This window comes from Varroa destructor, unplaced genomic scaffold, assembly GCF_002443255.2.
Source record: "Varroa destructor unplaced genomic scaffold, Vdes_3.0 BEIS01000004.1, whole genome shotgun sequence".
NCBI classification, from domain to species: Eukaryota; Metazoa; Arthropoda; class Arachnida; order Mesostigmata; family Varroidae; genus Varroa; species Varroa destructor.
In genome coordinates, this window is record NW_019211457.1 from 2897045 (window position 1) to 2916526 (window position 19482).

The 19482-nt window shown below is 39.3% G+C and overlaps 1 long non-coding RNA gene across 3 annotated transcripts; it reads left to right on the forward strand.

Annotated features, from left to right (window-relative positions):
- Positions 1-8706: 8706 nt before the first annotated feature.
- Positions 8707-17567, forward strand: LOC111250265 (uncharacterized). Of its 3 annotated transcripts, XR_015326959.1 has the most exons (6): positions 8707-9353; positions 9703-10977; positions 11460-11551; positions 11974-12048; positions 15734-16047; positions 16749-17567. It is a non-coding gene; the product is annotated as an uncharacterized LOC111250265 (long non-coding RNA). The 3 variants fall into 3 exon arrangements; XR_002673266.2 differs by having other exon boundaries at positions 15262-17567; XR_002673265.2 differs by having other exon boundaries at positions 15734-17567.
- Positions 17568-19482: the final 1915 nt, after the last annotated feature.

A 19482-nucleotide genomic window follows, 5' to 3' on the forward strand; every position in this document is an offset into this window, starting at 1 on the left:
TCTATATCAAACAGCGAGACTCAAACTAGCAATAAATAACCATTTCGGGCAGAAAACTCGAGCTAAGATGTTGTTATTTTTTAACAATAAATAAGCCCATTTAGTACTAACGCATTATTAAAGCGCGGATGATTGAATATATATAATACCATCGACCGTTACATGAATATCATCTGGACTATCACCGATCATCATATGGGGAAAATATCCTACTGAGGCATTCTTCTGCGGACTGCGCGTTGTATTTATGCGACCGATAGAACCTTTATGGCCCGTAGGTAAACAAATTAACGACGAAACTGGTTAAAAAAATGGTTTAGCTTGAACTGTAGTATTACGCAAATGTCCAGTAATAAGATAAAATTCCGTAAAGACCACTCCTATATAGTTTCATGCTATTTAGCACCGTAAATATTTCAAACGTTCATGGAAAATAAATAATAATAACAATTGATATAATTATAGTACCCAATGACCTCTTGAGCTTATGACCGAAGCTGTTGGCATAATCAAAGTAGATTCTATCATGTAGCTGTGTAAAGCATGACTACGAATATATTAAGAATGTAGGCTTTTTTTTTCTAAAGTGCCGTTAATTTTCAGCATTAGCAGATCGAACGGGTTACATTAAAAAATTTAGTTTTTTTTTTTTATTACCATTTCTCGAAGAGAAAAAGCCCAATACTTTATTCTGCAAATATATAAATATTATTTCCTATTACGTTATTGCGCTTAGCACTTGTTCGAACATCTCCTAGATGCCGTATGCCTTCTTTCTTGATAGCGACTGCGTACATAAATGTAACATAATGCGCTAATACCATGCAGTGGTGTTTTTTTTTTTTAAATAAGCTCACTTTATATTTTTTCGCAGGATATATATAACGACCGCTAAGAATTATGAGATGTAGCTCGTAAGCGCTAAACCTCTCAAGTCACCCTGAACATTTCGATTTTATTAGATTAGAGAACTTCGTGCATTAAAGCACGATTAAGAGAACGGTCAGCTTCAGAAGTCGTCCGTTTTTCCTTATTTGAAGCATTCGTAAACATTGGCAGATATCTTGGCAACTGTGCTAACCGGCTTTTAGAGAAACGTGATTGTAAGCTCAAACTGGTCTCCTTGACGCACAGGTTCCTGAAGGCGTTACATTATTCTTATTGCTAATAATTATTTTTCACTGGTCAATAGTAATTTATCATTATCAGTATTAAGCATTAGATAACTACGAAGTTCAGTTTCTTTGTTCAATCAAAAGTTTTACAGGACCTAAAAGTAATTTGCGTCAAAAATGAGATCTTAGGTCAATTCAAACCTGTTGGCCTATTTATCGTGAAAAACTTCAATGACCTAGTTTGGCCACCGCCTCAGAGCGCGTTTGTCCTGCGACATTCGACCTCACGGCTCAGTATGAGAAAGATATTTGTATACGTGAGGTTAGCTATGACTTCGCGGACCTCGGCATACGTGTCTAACAAAAAAAAATGTTAGGCTTCTGTGAAAGTCGAACTGACAGTGCCAAGAACATATTGAAAAATAGTAATGAAAATTTAATTTAACACAAACGTTAACAATAATTGAATTTCTTACACTTTCTTTGCCGTATATAATTTAGCTTGCATTGTACAACAAAATATCATTTACAGCGTTTGGCACCAAGCCTAAGACATGATCAAAAGAATTAAATTGATTCGTGTTTGTGAATTTTCGGTACTTTAAATTTTTTTTTTTATCTGTTTACGTGCTCCAATTATACTATTTACATTTTTGCGCGGAATGATATTGGTGTAACCGTTTGTGGACTCGTTGATTCAATTTTGAATTACAAATGCCCACAACTTTAAGCTAATTAAAGCCCAAAAATAGCCCTATTTCGTTATTATTTATGCCAATCTAAACGGCCACGACTCACTGAACTATTAGAATACGAATTACATAGCTTAACAGATTCACATTTTACCGTTAACTACAGCTGCGCTGTAAGACTTGTCTTGCTTTTATTTTTAGCTACACTTTATTCCACCAGAAATTAAGCGTTTTTATCCCTGTGCTATTGTAATAGATTAAGAACCACTTCTTTTTTAGTCCCAACTTATCTAAAAGTCGTTAGCCCATTTTTTATACGTGACGCCCAATCTGAAAAATAAACACTGCTCGACCCGGAACAAACCCCGATAGAGCAAAAAAGTCTGGATGCTCAGTCTTCAAATTGATGAATCGGATAGATAGATAGATAGAATTAATTCGTAAATTGTTAGCAGGTGAACGCAGTACTGCAAGGGTCAACATGCCATATATAGCTAGGTCCATAGTAAGAGGGCACTCGTGGCAGTTATTGCTGCCAGCGGTACGAGACAATTCAATGTTTCGCCATTACCGCTTGACCTTGTGGCACATAAGGAACCATAGCTGTAGAACGTAGATCTGAAAAACCACCACGATGTATCAGATCAAGACAGGATGTTAAAATCCAACCTGCCTGAAGAGTATAGCTCGAAAAAATATTAGCGGCGACGACGACGACGATTCTGCGTCGACATTATGCTGCCAATACCGTTGTTACAACACTCCATCAACCGCCGCTTATAATATTCTATTATTAAAAAATAATTATAAAGTTCTATTATGGTATCGTCAATCGTTACGTAATCCATTCATCCTTCAATATTATTATCAATAGACGAGTACAAGGCATCCTCGTTCTACCCTCCTGGCAGCACGAGTGACATTGTAGGCATTTCAATCATATTGACCAATAAAAATCATCGAAAACAGCGGTAAATCCATGCATCTTGCAAATACTTTACCACGGTTTTCGTCCGTAAAACTACGCGTCTCTTCTGGATTTCCTTTTTCTACGACCGCTCAGCCAACTTCCTTTTCTGGGTTTAAAAAGATTCTTCTCCGCCGCACAACGCCGATAAATAGGAGTCTGCATAGACTGTGTGTACATGGAAAGAAACTCGATTCCCATGCATGAATCTCCTATTTAACCCACATGCATCACTGCGCCATTGTGTCAAGCCGCTAACTTCTGCGTCCTGACAGGTGTGGCAGATGCTTGATGGCTACCATAGTATATTCCTTATGTTAACTGTGTTGACGCTGGGCGCTTCAAGTAACCTTATTGATTATGTTCCTTTCTCCACTGATCACTTCGATAAACATGGCGAAACACAGGCGTGCGTAAGGTATGACGATTTGATGTAGTCGCAATCGTCAGTGCGCGAAGGCAGCACGGATGGAGACTCGAGCCGGTACATTAGCATCATTTCACTAGGGGACGTCTAAGCTTAAAGTATAAATAAGGATGAAATATTTGGTGACACATAAAGAAATTATGGAGCAGAGAACGCATCGTATGTTACGTTGGTTGAGGTTTTGGTGTTGGGGACTGCTTGGAAGATACATGGGTAATGGCAACATTCTGGAATCTCTGGTTCTGGCAGAGTCGTTCCTACTTCCGTTTTGATACTGACGTTTCGACAGTAAACAAGTAAGTATTGGCTGGCAGTCACGTTGAAGTAGTTGTATCGTATGTAAACGAAACCTATAAACCCCACGGAAAAACGTCTATAACGATATGCCTAGTTAGCATTTGTACTAGGGTCAAAAGGTCAGTCAGTTTATTGCAAACATCGGATTGAACAGGTACATTTCTTCATAGTGGGTTCCATGTAAAGGGATATCAACTTTGAAGATGCCCAACGTAACATCTTAGTTAACGTTTCTGCCCTCGGTCAGCATGTTACTAAACGTACTTTAATAGTTCACTCCCCTTGCAGAATAACCTAAAATACTCGACCTCGATAATCTTCAACGCAGCAACAATGGTATTGTGTCTGGTTTGTCGAAAAACAATGTCTGCATTAAAAAAATGTATATTGTGATTAGTTAAGCCGGCGGTGTTGTCAATAAACTAACAGTTGGAAAAATAATCATCCATGATCGGTGTTTCATATGTTTCACACTTCCATCTTAGTAATAATATTATATATCTAACTTAGTAGGGTCGAGCCTTAAAGATGATATTATGACCATGTTTGTTTATGTGCATTCATCGAAAATTTGAACTTCCTGTCATCTGTATAACAACGATCTGTAGTTTTGATTTGATAGCTTGCTTTGTCAGACCTTCGAAATACATCATATTATCTTCGGTCCAATATAGCATATTATCCGATTCATTTTCGCAGTCGATTTACATCTTGTAAAATCGATACCAGGGTCTTGTGAATAGGCGGGCATGTCGCATGGCTGTATTGGAACCTGAAGCCCCTCTAAAATTAAAAAAAAAAAAGGTGCAAGTAAATTTTAAACATGCGTCCCTAAACTTGCGCCCCAAACTTCGTATAATTTACACTTTATATACAGTTCGAACGACCTTAGATCCTAAAAACATGTTTGCTCATTGTCAAACGGGTCTTCACCTCTCAGTTCATGCGCAACTTCTATATGCGGGACAATGAGGACCAACTTTGAATACATTATTACAATTTATTTTAAAGCTCTTCGAGAGAAGTCACCGATGGCTTGCTAAAATAAATAATTATCTTTATTTGCCTTGAATTGATCGAAACTCCTGAAACTTTAAGGGTGTCCCTTTCCGTTTCCCAAGAAAATCTTCAAGCAGATCAAACGTCCCTCCTATATTCTTCAAATACCTATGATATTGAAATAAGTAAATAAAAATATCATAGGTTCGTAATTAAGAAGTTGATGGATGGTTACGTGGGAAAAATAAAAGCGGGAAAATGTTGCGGAATAAAAGCATACGAAGATTCGTAGATTCATTATGAACTAGCATGATTATTCTCGGCATAGCGCTCCAAAAAAGGCTAAAACTTACGGTGAACTCTTAAATAAGGATAACGTTAATTAGGTGCAATATACAAATATAATAGCTAAAATTCAATCAGAGTAGAAGTTTAGAACAATAGAGTTAGACAATGGGGTAGAAATGCTGGGTTTTGGAGCCGTGCTAATCGCTCCCCAGCCTCCGATCCAGCGCCTATTTAATTCGACCGATCTGAAGAAAATAATATTACATTCGTCGCATTAGGAAGTAAACATTTCCCGAAAGAACACTGCAAATTAAACGATTTACGTGATTTCCTCATGGAATAAGTTAGCGACCTCCAGCGACTAGATTCGTATACCAGAAGAATCCGTTGATATCTGTCTACCTGGTGCACTACGCCGTCGAAACGACTGTAGTGACATACGGCATTCAAAAATTAGAGTCCCATATATATATATATATATATATATATATATATATAGGGTCTTCTGAAACATGTAACTGGATTGGACCTTTCTTTTGTAACAGTACAGTAACTAGTGTCAATTTTTTTTTATACCGTAATAGGCACCAGTCGTCAGCTTTATTGTTAATAAATATGTGCAGCCTTGGCATCTATTTCTTGTTTCGAAATAAATTGCGAAAGACAATTACATTTACCCGATAAAAGGCTGTGAAGGCAAAAACCTCTGTCAGCCTTAGGTTGGCAGCAATCCGTGAACAATGGTGAGAGAAGTTAAATATGTATGAACAGGTAGTATATAGCTTTTTTTTTTTCCCAGTTAGTATATATAAAGATTCATATTATTGAATGGTCTTCGAAGTTGTATGCGATTTGGTCGAGTTCATACACGTTTAGGAGTATATATATATATATATATATAAGATCAGCTTGGTATGTTATTCTTAAGTACTTATAAATATTAATGTTTTCCTATATACGGACGACCGCAAAGAAGATAAATGATGCAATAGAGTAGCGTGGTCGTAAATGGCTTCTCGTACGTGGATTATTATTTAAATATATTGCAATAACCTGTTTTATCATGCATCTAGTGAATATAGTGAGTTTTTTTTCCAGCCGGCACACTATTATCGTAACGTATATCTTGACGAAAACCTTTGAAGCAGATGGATTGGACGAGAAGATCCTATAAAGCACCCCGGCCGTTCCTTACGTCTATCGCTAATGGACCTCTTCTTGTGAAGATACCTAAAAAATAAGCTCTGCAAGAGAAAACCGACGACACTGGAAAATTTAAAAATCACAACCGAGTTCGTGTATTCATAGCGCACCGTCATCAGCAGTGCATTAACCAGAACTATTTTGGACAACTGCTGAACACCACATCATATATATGTATATATAGATACATATTATCGCAATAATGCACACACAGTTTGACTAATTATTACTTCAGTTTCTATTTACATATAATTAATCTTGAAATTGCAAAAAAATCTACATAAAACATCTGGCCTTCTATTGCAGATGTCCAGAACGATTGCCATCCTTGTCTATACCCTGCTGATAACGGTGATTCACGAGCTTTCAAGTTCTTCAATTTCTAGCTTCGTCTTTAAGGTATCTCCGTACCAGAAGAGATCCGTTGAGGTAAGGCCCGGGGTAACGGGCAAAATCGTTAGTGAGATTTCTCCATCTGTCTAGCCAATTCTCCTTAAGATATGCTTTTACGATGATATGCATAGGTGTGTCATTCCGTTGGAAATGGAGTTAAAGCCTTCAGCCGGGCCCTTCCGAGCCCAACAGTTAAAACTATTCTAGTGAATCCAACCAATCGGCCCCAGTCACAGTATCGTCGAAAAACAAGCTTAAAATGATTCTTATAGAAAACTCAGCATATATAGGATAACTTAAAAATACTGATAAGTTTAGGCTAAAATAGAGGCAAATATCTTTTGTATTTTAAAACGCTATTAGTAAATTGAACGCGCGCTGTTTTAGCCGATGATCCCCTGCCATTGTTTTGGAAACACCATGGTCCCACTGGTGTAGAGTTTTTATGGTTTTCGCTCGAAAAATTGTAACAAGTGATCTTTGCATCCCTCTATTGAAACTAAACTATCACCATTAAGGGAGTCTTGCACTGATCGAAGTAGATAACAATCGTGAGATTCAAAATTCGAATTGAATGGAAGATGCATCCAAATTGCCCATCTAAGCTTTCTCGACTTTTTTCGAATAGATAACAAAGTCTGTGGTTTGATAGAAGCTGGCGTTTCCTCCTAATCACTCGTCGTTTCGTTATCTGGCAGCAGCCTATAATGCACGATTTCTTTTCAGTTCCGCCTAACGTGTAGCATCTTATTTTTCACCAATCCGAGCTGTGTCACAAATTATAGAGACTCTAATCATTACCATTGTTTCTACACATGATTATCTACTTTTCATCGATTTAGAGATGGCTCAACTTCGTTATTATACAGTAGAATATTTTCTCAGAAAAATTATTTTGTCTTAATTAGTGTAGATCCAAATGTGAAGTTTTTTTTTTCAATCTGTTTTCGCCAATCTGAAACCGTTTAGTGTTAGATTAATGATTACCATATTAGAAAATTGCTCGTCATTACACTTTTTGGCAATGTCGAGGCTCTTCACGTGTCGATCTCGCTCAGTTATTGCAACAATTTGGTCAACTTTTGTCATAATATGTTGAAAGATGCTTCGTATGGTGGAAAACAAGAAAGATCGAAAGAAAGAACGAAGGCGACAGGACAGTTTTTGGAGCGTTCCCTCCGATAACGGCTTTTGGCCATTTTTTTTATGAGCCTGGGTAACGTTTGTGCCCTTATCGTAATAAAATTATTGGATATTTGCAAATTTTTTTTTTTCATTTCCAAATCGCGAGGCCGAACAAAGGCATTCCAACGATTTTAGCTCATCTAACACTGTCAAATTTCTTCAAAAACTCTCCAGTGACATCAACGCTTATATATATATGTGACGCGACTCGCATTACCTGAAGTGTGTTGTTTTAAAGCCATGTGGCTAGAAAAATTATTAATACTTATTCACATATATATATATATATATATATATACCAGACAGTCCTGCTCTGCTAGCGAAACTCTGCAGTTAGCTTTGCGTAGCAAGCGGACATTTGTACCCCTCCGTATTCTCTGTCACCATCACGAATCTGTCCGCAATGACGTGCGAACGACACGTATCTGTAATCGTCGGCAGGATTTGCACAATGTTTTCATCAATGCTGGGGATTTACATAATGGTAATATTGTTTGCATGAGAACGTTAATGGGATTGAGCTAACTTCGACTGATTGCAGAACAACTTTTGCTGGGGTGGCAGCGTGTTCCTTCTCGACGTCGCCCCCGACGTCCTCAATCTATGAAAGTGGAAATTTGAAAATTAGAACTGGGTAAACGCTCATTTAAAATTTTAGGGAAACATATGCCACACCAGTTAAATCGAACGACTATGTGGGGCTGTAACAGTATCGCAGCGTTTTATCCTCCCTCTGTACTATGGAAATATATCAGACACGTTAAAGCGACATTGCATTCTGAATCGAAGAGTGAATTGGGTAACATTTGCGTCAGCAGTAGTGGGAGACGCATGCAGTTCTTCGATGGTACATTACAGCAGCTTAGGCATCCATAAATGAAAAGTATAGGTACAGCGGAACGTTTTTGAAAGCATAAGCCTTTAGTAGTTGGTCAGCTATTGCCAAAAGCCTGTCGGAACTCAGCGTTTACCTAGTGGCTGCAAAGTTCGTAACACGTAAGCGGTTTCATATTTTTTATAGAAAATATATATTTACATAGAAGATATTATATATATATATATATATATATATATATATATCATGTTTTTTCGATACTCTAGTGTTGTTCGTTATCCTAACACGATGTGATATGAAAGTTTGCTCTTCCTTTAAGGTCATTGTTTGCTTGTGCCGATTAGCAATTTATTTACTACTCGTCAACATCTGTATGCCTACGTAGTATCTACCACTAGTATCCAGTAGAAATTAACGTCTTGAACATTCAGTCAGTAACGGACCGGTTTATTTCGAAAGCAGCCATGCGACCCATTAGCCGCCCCAGTGACTAACCGAGCGGTGAATCCCCCCGAACGTTCTCGGTGTTTGAGGTTACCTCATCGGCCGTGGCCTGAGTAGCCTATTGCTGGCTAATAAAATGCCCTTTTACCTTTATTGCAACATATCGTCATAAAAGCGATGCATCCAAACCTCAGTCTCGTAACCACTCATGAATGTTCGTACGCATACTACGTTTGCTTGGTGCGGTCTGGACGAGAGGAAATCTGGGACGATGAACGGGCTAGCAAGGAAAGACACAGACAATACTGATTACCGGCCAGCGCAAAACGAAAAGAAATTGTCGCCACAGAACGATAACGAAGGTGGCGGACCTTCATTGGCAGCGGAAGTTTGTGCTGTATCAAAAAAATTGCAGATGATCTGGCGACCTTTGTCAAGAAAACAGCGCCGTCTAGTGTATATGTGATTAAGTCTTCTAAATACAACACAGTATCGAATATGAAGATCGGTATGGTCCTTTGAGCATCCGTAAGAGTGTGTGGAAGTTGAATACTTAATCATTAGGAAGCGCCCTTTGTTGCTTAATAATGACTTTTTCGTATTAGGATGAGCACTGATTCCCTCAATTATATGAATATATTACTGCTAATAATTGTTTCCAGAGCAGAATAAATTAGCTTTCGCCGAAGTTAGCCTATAATGATATACGGACACTAATGGAAATCATTGATTAACGTGTAGTTTGCAAAATTTACCAATGTAAAGGACGGGATATCTGTGTGTATCTGCGTCTAGCTTCCGCACTTCGACGAACCCGAAAGAGCCGCATGTTGATTATTATTATTTCCTTTTTGAAGTGGCCTTTAGCGACGTACAGCCGTCAATCCATCCCTGCGCTCTGTCTTGCCCGACAACGAACATTGAGAATGTCACCCGTTGGAAGCTCATGTATTTAAGCTTTGCCTGGGTCTGAATCGACCGCAGCATTATCGAGCGATTGCGGTTAAATGAACATGACGGCGTCTCAGGGGGGCACCGGGTTAACGTCCCCGGGACTTCGGCGCAAAAACCTTCGCTCTTTTTTCAAGGCCAGGCCGAAAAAAAAAGTCGTTGCCAGCACAGTTACAACATTAGTTTGTGACCCGCGGTCCGTTCATTTTCATTCTCTTTCATTTACCCTACCGCAGCCTGGATTTGTTGATGTCGAAGGCACACTCTTGTCTCCTCGGTGCCTCTAACCCCACTTCTTCCATTGATGGGAATTGGGTTCACCCCATCAGTTAGAAGGTATGGACATTATTGAGTAGTGTATGGGTAGTGCACTGTTCATTCGATGTGTCAGACATCCGTGCGTCCCTCGACTGGGCGTTTCGACAACTCCGAACATCGACTAGACACCATAGACAACGTGAGGCGTTTCTGCGAGAACTGGCAGAGCTGGTATCCGGTCGTGCAACCACGAAAGACGCATTCATCTGCTTAGGTTTCTGAACAGTGTACGAGGTAAGGCCGTTTATCGATAAACGTTCGTTCGATAGCGGGGTGAATGCAGTGTGAGCACTGCGGATTACTGGAGCTTCGGTGTCTGAGTCCTGATCAACGTCAGCATTCAACAAGATCTTCCACACAGAGATAACCACAGAGTGCAGAGCGAAGAAGTGTGTATACGTCTGCGTGTGTGCGCGCGCGTGTTTAAAAAGCGAACCGACAGCCTCAGAAATGGTACCGTTAAAGATTCGTCGAAGCTATGTGATGGGGTCCACGACGGATGGACTGCATACGAATGCGGCGACTCGGGGAAAGCAGGAATCGTTCTTCTCATAACGAAAAAACAACGGTCTAGGACTAGAGAACGAAAATCAAACCGATATCAGAACGCCAATATTCATCATCGATACGTTTGTTCGAGGTTGTCGGACGTAGGTTGTGTGTGCTCTAACCGGTAGAACGAACCCGTTTTGCCACCATTCTTCCTCGATCTAGACCGGCGGCATCGCGCTCGTGTTCCCCTCCTAGCCGGATGCTTTGTTGTTCGCTAGTATGACTAGGCAGGCACCCAAGCAACGGAAGAAAAATGGACATCAACGGAGACAATGCCAGAGGGCTAAAACGTACGACGTCTAGTAGAATGGGTAAGATACTTCCAATTTTTAGACACAATAGCATGCTGATAGACCGTGGGCAATTAACACGTGTATAACACTTATACACGTAAAACTCGTGAGCAAAAGGGTATTCACAAGTTTTGCGTGTTTACTCAAAAAAAACAACAGGAGAGGAATAATATTTCAGTTTACATATTTGAAAAGAATCTAGAATACAGCGTACCTTTTCGAGCGACTTTTACGGCTACTAAATGAAGAGTACGTCGATTATAGCAATATTACAAAACCTGAAAATTCTTGTAGAGATATTCATTGTGGTTGCCACAATCTTGTCGAACTTACCGAATCGAATACCTATATCTTTTATGCGATATTATAAAAAAACAAAAAAAATTAGAACGGTACGCTTTGAGTCTAGTTAGTTAGCCTTTCATAAAGGGCATTATTCTATTGGAGATTGTATTCCATAGGCCACCGCCATTGATTGTCCAATGCCGCATCTTTTGCAGGTGAAAGCAAGGTGCAGTGAGTGGGCCCCTTCGTGACCCGGTGGAATCCGCCTTTATCTATTTTTGCCTGTCAATGAATAGTAAGCCTGCACGTAAGTTTCCTTTGCCTTGCCCACTTGTTTCTCGCTGTAGTCGGAGAGGTAGGACGCAGCCACTGATTTTCTTGAACTTGCTTGCAAACTTAAATAGATCATGAAAAATGGCCATTAGTCAATCATGAAGGCCAGGGGGCAATACATAGATGAGTGGTGTGCATTCAAGCGATGATGATTGAGTAATGAGTACTTCAATGACTTCAATCGGTAGTAGTCTAGTGCAAAGTGGCGTGTTTGTAATTTAGTGAAACCGGGTATTCATTCTTTATATAATTATTATGTAATAAATGTCAGTCGCTGCTTTTTTTTCCATATTATATATACTACACGATAAGTATGATCAAATAAAAGTAATTTTGACAAACATTTTTTATATACGTTATTCTTACATCGAGTTCTCTCGAAAATTACTTGTATAGAGATCTCGCATCGATGGACTGTATTGTACACTTTGACTGTTTTTCGTTGACGGATGAGCCAGAAGCAAGTATCAGGTTGGTGTTTATTGGGATTTCAAGACGAGAGCCACCGAATCAATTAGAAAAAGTGGACGTCGGATTTCTTCAAAGTTGATAGTTAACTCTGAAGAAATCCGACGTCCACTTTTTTTAGTATACGTTTCGTTTTAACGTTAAAAACGACAAAGTAGTATTTCACTTACTATGGGACAATTCAAAGTGTGAATCAGCCCATATATTTCGGATAGTTGTGGCAAAGCATGGGCGTAAGCCAACCGGTTTTTTAGGTCGGTTCAATCGTAAAGACAGTCATTTCGACCATCTTGGTCTAAACGATAAAGATCATGTAGTTTAGCAAAGACGAATCTGTTAGCTAAGTCTGATAAATCGGTTAATTTTATTTATTTTAAGTTGGTTTTAAGTTATTCAAATATGAGGAACTAACATGAGTTTAACGTTTACAGATATATTGTTCCCATTCCACGATTATAAAGCTTATTAAGACTTGTTAAAATCCTTATACCTATGTGATTCTAAAAAAGTCAAGGTACCGCTTCTTTTCTGGTCAAGTTATCCACAATTACACGGGTTAGAAAGTTCATTAAAAAATGACCGATTGATCGAACAATCTCTTTCAAAGTGTATATACCACGTATCGTGTACACCTATTTTTGAGCTGTGCTTGAGGACAATGTAAAGGCTATTTAGCGTCTCCCTATAGTTTTTTCTGACAGCGATGTATTCTGGGCAGGTTAAAATTCAGAGGAAAGGATTTTTGCACTCGACTTTTCCGAAAAAGTTTTGAAGACCCGCATTAATCACGTTTCTTCACTGTTTTCTTTCTACTGGGGTTAGGCCCATTATAGTTTACATTTCTTAGCTTACCGTAGCCATATTTCGCCTATGTATCTAATTTCTTTGAAATTCAATATAAACATCATGTTTGTTGAAATATGTATATTTTTGTCCAATTATTTTAGTATTGTTTAATCTTGTTCAATAACAACAGTGATAGAGTTCATATTTTTAGTCATTTACTTGAGGATTTAAAAGGCTGATTCATGACATATAAGCCTTATAAGATTTTTACTTCAACTATTGTTATATAGAGAAGTCAAAAATATATTTTCAATAGGCCCTTAAAAATCGAGTTTATAGAAAAACAATTTAAGTCTGCCTGACTGGCGGTTTCCGCGTGTTCTGCCTATAGCGGAAGAGAGCCCTTTAAAGTACCGTTTTTATCGCTGAAAAATACGTATATGTGCGAAGGTCGTGGGTATAAAAACCAACTATTCGGCCAATTGCGGTTGTGCAGAATACTTATAAACGTAAGTGGCTATTTATGGTTAATAAATTTTGCTTTCGATACGTTGGTTTCTTTCCGTGACTCGACTGCAAGTTGACAGGAGTCCAATTGGGGGTAGTGGACGAATTTGTGATATACAGCAAAAGACTCTTCCTCTCTGCACACCTCGTTATTCATACTCCATAAATTTTAGTCCGGCACCCATTCTCCAGATATTTACGCACAGCCGCTTGCTGCTCTTGCAGGAAAGACCCGAGTTTTACTACTAGGAACTACTAGTTAGTTTCGCTGGAATACGAAAGATTATGAACTCCGTTAGTGTAAGCACCGTCTACCGTACAGTCCCGTTACCAATCATCGTTATCGATACATTTGTGTACCCTTTGCAATGGGGTAGTTATGGTTAATTTTCAGAGGCCGTGCATTTGCTACCGCCGTTAGTAGGTTGATTGAAAGCGTGTGGCTCTGTGTTGGTAGCGATGCGGCATAATTCGGGATTTTTTTGGTTCGAGCAGTTTACACGAGGAAGCATCCTCATTTCCCAAGTCTGTTAGTCTCACGCCCTTCAAGGCGTAGACAGGGACGCTTTTCCAAAAAACAACAGGCGCTCTTGTCGAATATGAACCGTCTTTATGAAATACACGATCTACGAGTACTTGCACCCAGCGTTTTTACGTCGTGGTTCCTTGAAATCCTGCACTTTCGTTGACAAATCGATGTTTCATGGAGACTGCGCGTAATGCAGCTGGCCCTCTCCTGCTCGGTAATTTTATCACTTTCTTCGCGCGACAGAAGACATACGATCTTATTTTTCTATCCTTAGAAAATGTGTTTGGTAACATTTTTCGAACGGGGAAACTAACTAGACGAGTCTGCTTCAATGTTTTACTCGTTGTTGAGGTCGACACTTGCACCGCATCACTGAATCACCCGAGCTGTCGTTAGCTAAATATCCGTGAATTTGTTACCGTTGACAACCGCAATATTATGATTGTAAATTTAGCCGAACTGACTTGAGGTAAGGTTATTCAAGTAAAAAAAAAAGCCGTAAAAAACACGATAAGCATAAATTTGTTGAAACAAGTCGGACGATTCGAAATAAATTGTACTGATATGACCTTACTATCTTAATATGCTAAGGCGACGGGCAGCTTTGTATGTGCACGCCTTTTTAAAGGCAGACATGGACGCCCCGAACCAAACTATTGATGTACAAAAGTAACATTTTAGAAACACACAATTGTTTCAATTGGTTGGAAACTAAAAACTTCTTTAAATCATACAGGCAATTTTGTCAATAAAAAATCTCCGAAAATTTGAAGGAAAACGATGTACCGCCGGTCAGTAAACGTAAGCTTTCAGCACATATTTGTTCACTGCCTAATACGATTTTTCCGTCGTTAATAGTCGCACACGCGAAGCAAACCTTGTAAAAAAGGTAACAGGAACAATTACAAATAACGTAACTTGTGCGTATCTTAATTGTGACGAAATTATAGTATTATCTATTTACAAAACTTCATAAAGTTGAGCTGATTAGAGAATTTCGTATTTCAAGGTCAGAGCTAATAGCCTGAGCAGACATCAGAGTTTGAGTTCCGCTCACTTTGGGTCACCATGTAAACGTACGAAGAAATCGCAGATTTTAAATGAAAACTAGCGAAAATCACGTACAAACGAAATCGTCGCAAACATGAATCGTTTTTTGGAAAGCGTGCGTGCTAAGTTTAGAATTGCTAACCCCACAACCTGATGGTACTAATGTAGAATACAGATCTTGTATAAACAGCTGGATATTGAATGCACGAAAACTACGTTGTAAACCGTCCGATGCAAATAGGACGTGCTTTTGGAAGAACTAATTTTTAGAGATTTTCACTCTTTTGTGTTTCCATTAACTTGCAGCTTTTTAAGAAAAATTGCGCCTCTGTTTCTTTTTTCAGTATGTTGATGTCGGTTGTTCGTAAGAAAGTCGTTTGCCAGATACAGAAATATCTGTAATCGTCTTAATTCAGGAGACAAAAGAGATTTTGAGAGAGGCTGCTTGTTGCTTAACAAACAACGAGAAGAAAACTAATTTTATTGAAAATATTTTATGGGAGAGTACAATAGACACACAATTTTGCACAAAGACGATTATGTAATTTTGGTGTCTGTAATTGTTGATAATAATTTGAGTGAAAGTAACTAACCTGCTCACGTAATCCGTTGCTACGGTTTATCTGCGGCTGACTTTTTTTTTCAACTCAGGAAATGAAAAAGACAGTTTTGATGTAATCATGTTGGAAGTGAAGCTAAACTGCTAGCAGCTTCTTCGACGATCGCCTACAAGCATTGATTCTTGATAGCGCCTACTTTCTGACTATAAACCTACTCTCTAGATGATCTCTATTTTTGTTGTGACCCTTTCTCCAGTGTCGGAATAAAACACGAGAAAAGCCGTCGCAACGGTACCCTTGTATTGCTTACGTTGCATAGGAGTATCGCATATTGGTGGACCGGAGACACTTTTAAACAAATGTCGAGATTATTGCACGCTTGAGACTTCAATCCGAGAGCAGTTAAGCAGTTTCAGATTGAATGGCCTATCTATATAACATGATTCTGGTCCATCCGAGTCTGTTAAGTCTGCTAACCATCTCTTGCGGTCGAGCGAAACAATAAGCTTCAACCCGCGTTTACCAAAGACCACAACGAGTTCTTGGGGCACGTTATGTAAAACGTACGAGGTCAGTGATACAGTCACTTTCTTACTAATCAGCCAGTTATGATGCTTCCTATTTTAAACGATTGGGTTGGGATAAAACGTTAACCCTTAATCACATCATTTTATATTTTTGTTATTTAGTATGAGATTTTTGGAAGCACGCTTGGTCGTTCTAAATTTCTCCAAGAATTAGCGCGATTACGAAAACCAACAACTCAGAAAATTTACCGATAGTGATTCCTCTAATCAAGTGCATAGCTGGCTACACCTATAAAATCTGACACTCTGAAAAGACGAGTCATTATTGTCTAGTCTACCCGTTAATCTTAATTTCTGAATACCTGAAAAAGCTTAGGTATCTGTGATTCCTATGTAATATCCCACCCAGATCCAGCTTTCACAAGGTCTTTAGCTCTCCGATTTTAGTAACGCAATGCTAGGAGCTTCCAACGTCAGAATCTCCGACAATATTGTATCTGCATAACTCATGGAGGGTTTCTGATTTTTAAATGTTTCTACCCATTTATTCCTTATTTTATACCCATTTTTTATTATTATTATTTATTATTACCCTGCGAGATATTCGTTTTTCATCTCAGCGTCAAGGGTTAAGTTTTCGTGACTGCTTCATTACCCGTTACAGCATGCGTTCTGTTGCTAGTTTTCACTGCCTTTTGAATGCCTTTTATCTCTTTGTCCACGTTTGTGCTAGAAACTTTGCAGCTCAAAAGGCTTAGGCAGAAAGTCTGCTCTGCTCAACTGAAGCTTTGTCGGGCAGAAATAAACAAAGAAAATGGACCGTCTGCTTCCCTTACAAAAAAAAGGATCAGAATGAGGAAAAGACAGCAAGTCACCAAGTCTCCACATATGAACAGATACAATGCCGCAAAAAAGTACGGGAAATAGAAACCGATGGGAAGAGGTTCGATACAAGCAAAACATTTTCATAGTGCTGGCTTGCCTGCCTACAGGCTCTTTTCTTGCTTTGTGTAATTCGTGCAGTAGGCCTCCCAATACTAACTAGACCACCTACTAGACCTACGCAACCTACTTATGCTATCTCAGTGGTTTCTTTTACTCTTCTATTTAAAAAAAAACTTGCATTGCAAATTAGATTCCGTCATGGGTCGAGGGTCTGTGTTTTCCTGTTTAGTGTATTTAAGCCACTCACGCACCATCCATAGGGGGTACTTTGTGCTACTGACTTTGCCTCGGCCTTCGACTTCCTAAAGGAGTACGTTAAAGTCTATATAGACGGAAGGTAATCTACACGCGCTACTATAGGCTTTCCGAACATACTGTTTCGGTTTTTCGCTTGTACATGGTAAAGATGTGAAGAACAAGCCGACGGCGATGGATTGCTACCCCTCAAGCCGTGCGAATCGATGCAGCCAACGAAATGTCAGACGACAGAAAGCAGACTAGCAGCTTCACCGGCGACGTCCACGGATCAGCAAGGTACATAGCTAAAAAGGATACATCGCTGCGGCTGTGGGTGTTTTACATGGGGGGAATACACAATGGGGGAAAACGCAGAGGAAAGCGAACAAAAAATAAACGATTGTGAAACTTTAATATATATTATATAAGGAGTCGTCGAAGAATAAGGTTTAAGTGGCAAAAAACGTCCAGAATTATGACATGAAACTAATTCATAATTATTGTAATAACAACCATCAGCATCGACATCGTTTTTATAGTCCTTGTAATACAAGGTTGAACGGCTAAATCTCTGGTTTTCCAAACCGCAGGCCACTGATTCGAGTCCCGTAACCTTGTACTTCATAGGCTTAATGTTAATTCGTAAAAAACATAATACGTCCATTTGACAATATTATATTTATTTGCACCAAGTGATCACTCAATAACTGTTTTATTTTTTTCTCCTATATGTATTCTCTAATACCTATAAAGGTAATTGGATATTTTTGAAGAAAAATGATTCGGTAGAAATTTTCTTAGTGAGATAAATCTATACGAAACAGTTGAGATTATCGTTCGCTTCCAATAGAAGTTATTAACAAGATTCACTGGGAGCAGGAGGATACATTTGATTACATTGCTAGTGAGATGCACGATCTTACCGTGACATAAGATATGGAAGAAACTAGATGATATTTTGCCAGTAAAATAAACTTTTTTACAATCAGCACGTACCGTCAAACTGTGTGCACGCGTTTCTGCACATAATGTACCGCAACATTCTTAAGGGAAAAATATCACAATGGATAACGTGTGCTACCTCTTCGCAGAAGGAGACACCTGTTTTCTTCTCATATACTTACTAACAACCTTTGAATCAGGATGAACTCCTGGAACCGCGGTTATCACTTCACAGTCCTCTGGCAAGTAAGCAAAGGTAAGGAATGAAACGAAGGAACGTTAGATAAAAGGACTAGCCAGTCTGTCTTTATCACCCGTTGCTTCTGGCCCATGCCAAAAGCCCACGTCCATCCATCAATTGTTCCTGTCCTTCTGTACTCACGTGTAAAGCGCTCCTTTGGCTAACATGATCGTTTCGCAAGTTCTCGTCCAAACTATTAGAGAACTGGCCATCCCCGGCGGTAGAGTGCGGCGTCGGGGTAGCGTCTCGCGATACCGGGTCGGTGGTTTGTTTGTGAACTTTTGGGCTACGATGCTTGTTTTAGTCGCGCCTGTATTTCTTCGGTGCTACTAACTGACCTCAGCAGCCGCTGCTCTTATCCCTCTGGCCTACGAACTTAAGCATACACCTCAGTAGTAGTAGTAGTAGTAGTAGTAGCGGTTACTGAGATCCGGACCGGCTGCATCTATCTCATTGGCTGCGTTCTACTTTCACCAGCGGCAAACGTAACGTTGGACTAGCTGCATGTACGCGTTAGGATAAACGACGTTCGGAACGTTCTTTGTACTACCACTTGTTTGAGCAGCACACGGAGATACTTCTTCTATCTTTATACAGTACGCACTGTGTATGTTTGTGTTTTCTGCGTACCTATGTATATGAGGTACTGTCATTTGTTTGTAAAATTGCATGTCCACGCAGTCGAAACTGGTGCTAATGGCTGATGTAGAGAGCTGGAATAACTAGATTAACTAAGTAGTCGTGACAGCCAAGTGGATAACATATTTGCCTGCTAATCTTAAGGACACATGGTGGTCTAAATCCGAACTGGGCCATAGACACAATTGGTTTCCTCGTGAGAGCCAGCCATCTGATAGAACGTCTAACGGCAATGCCGGACGTAATGCACGAAACATAGGTACTTCGACTAACGAACATATCGGCTATAGCTAGTATTGAAAATATGTCGCATAGATGAAATTAGTGGATACTTATATTTGCTTTACGCGAATTCAAGTATATGGGCTTGCTGTTTGAGAGATCCCTTTTCCACTGTCTGATACAATAGAACAATTGCACAATAAAGAATCACTCGAAGGCTAAATGCTGTAAAACAATACGTTTCTTTATTTA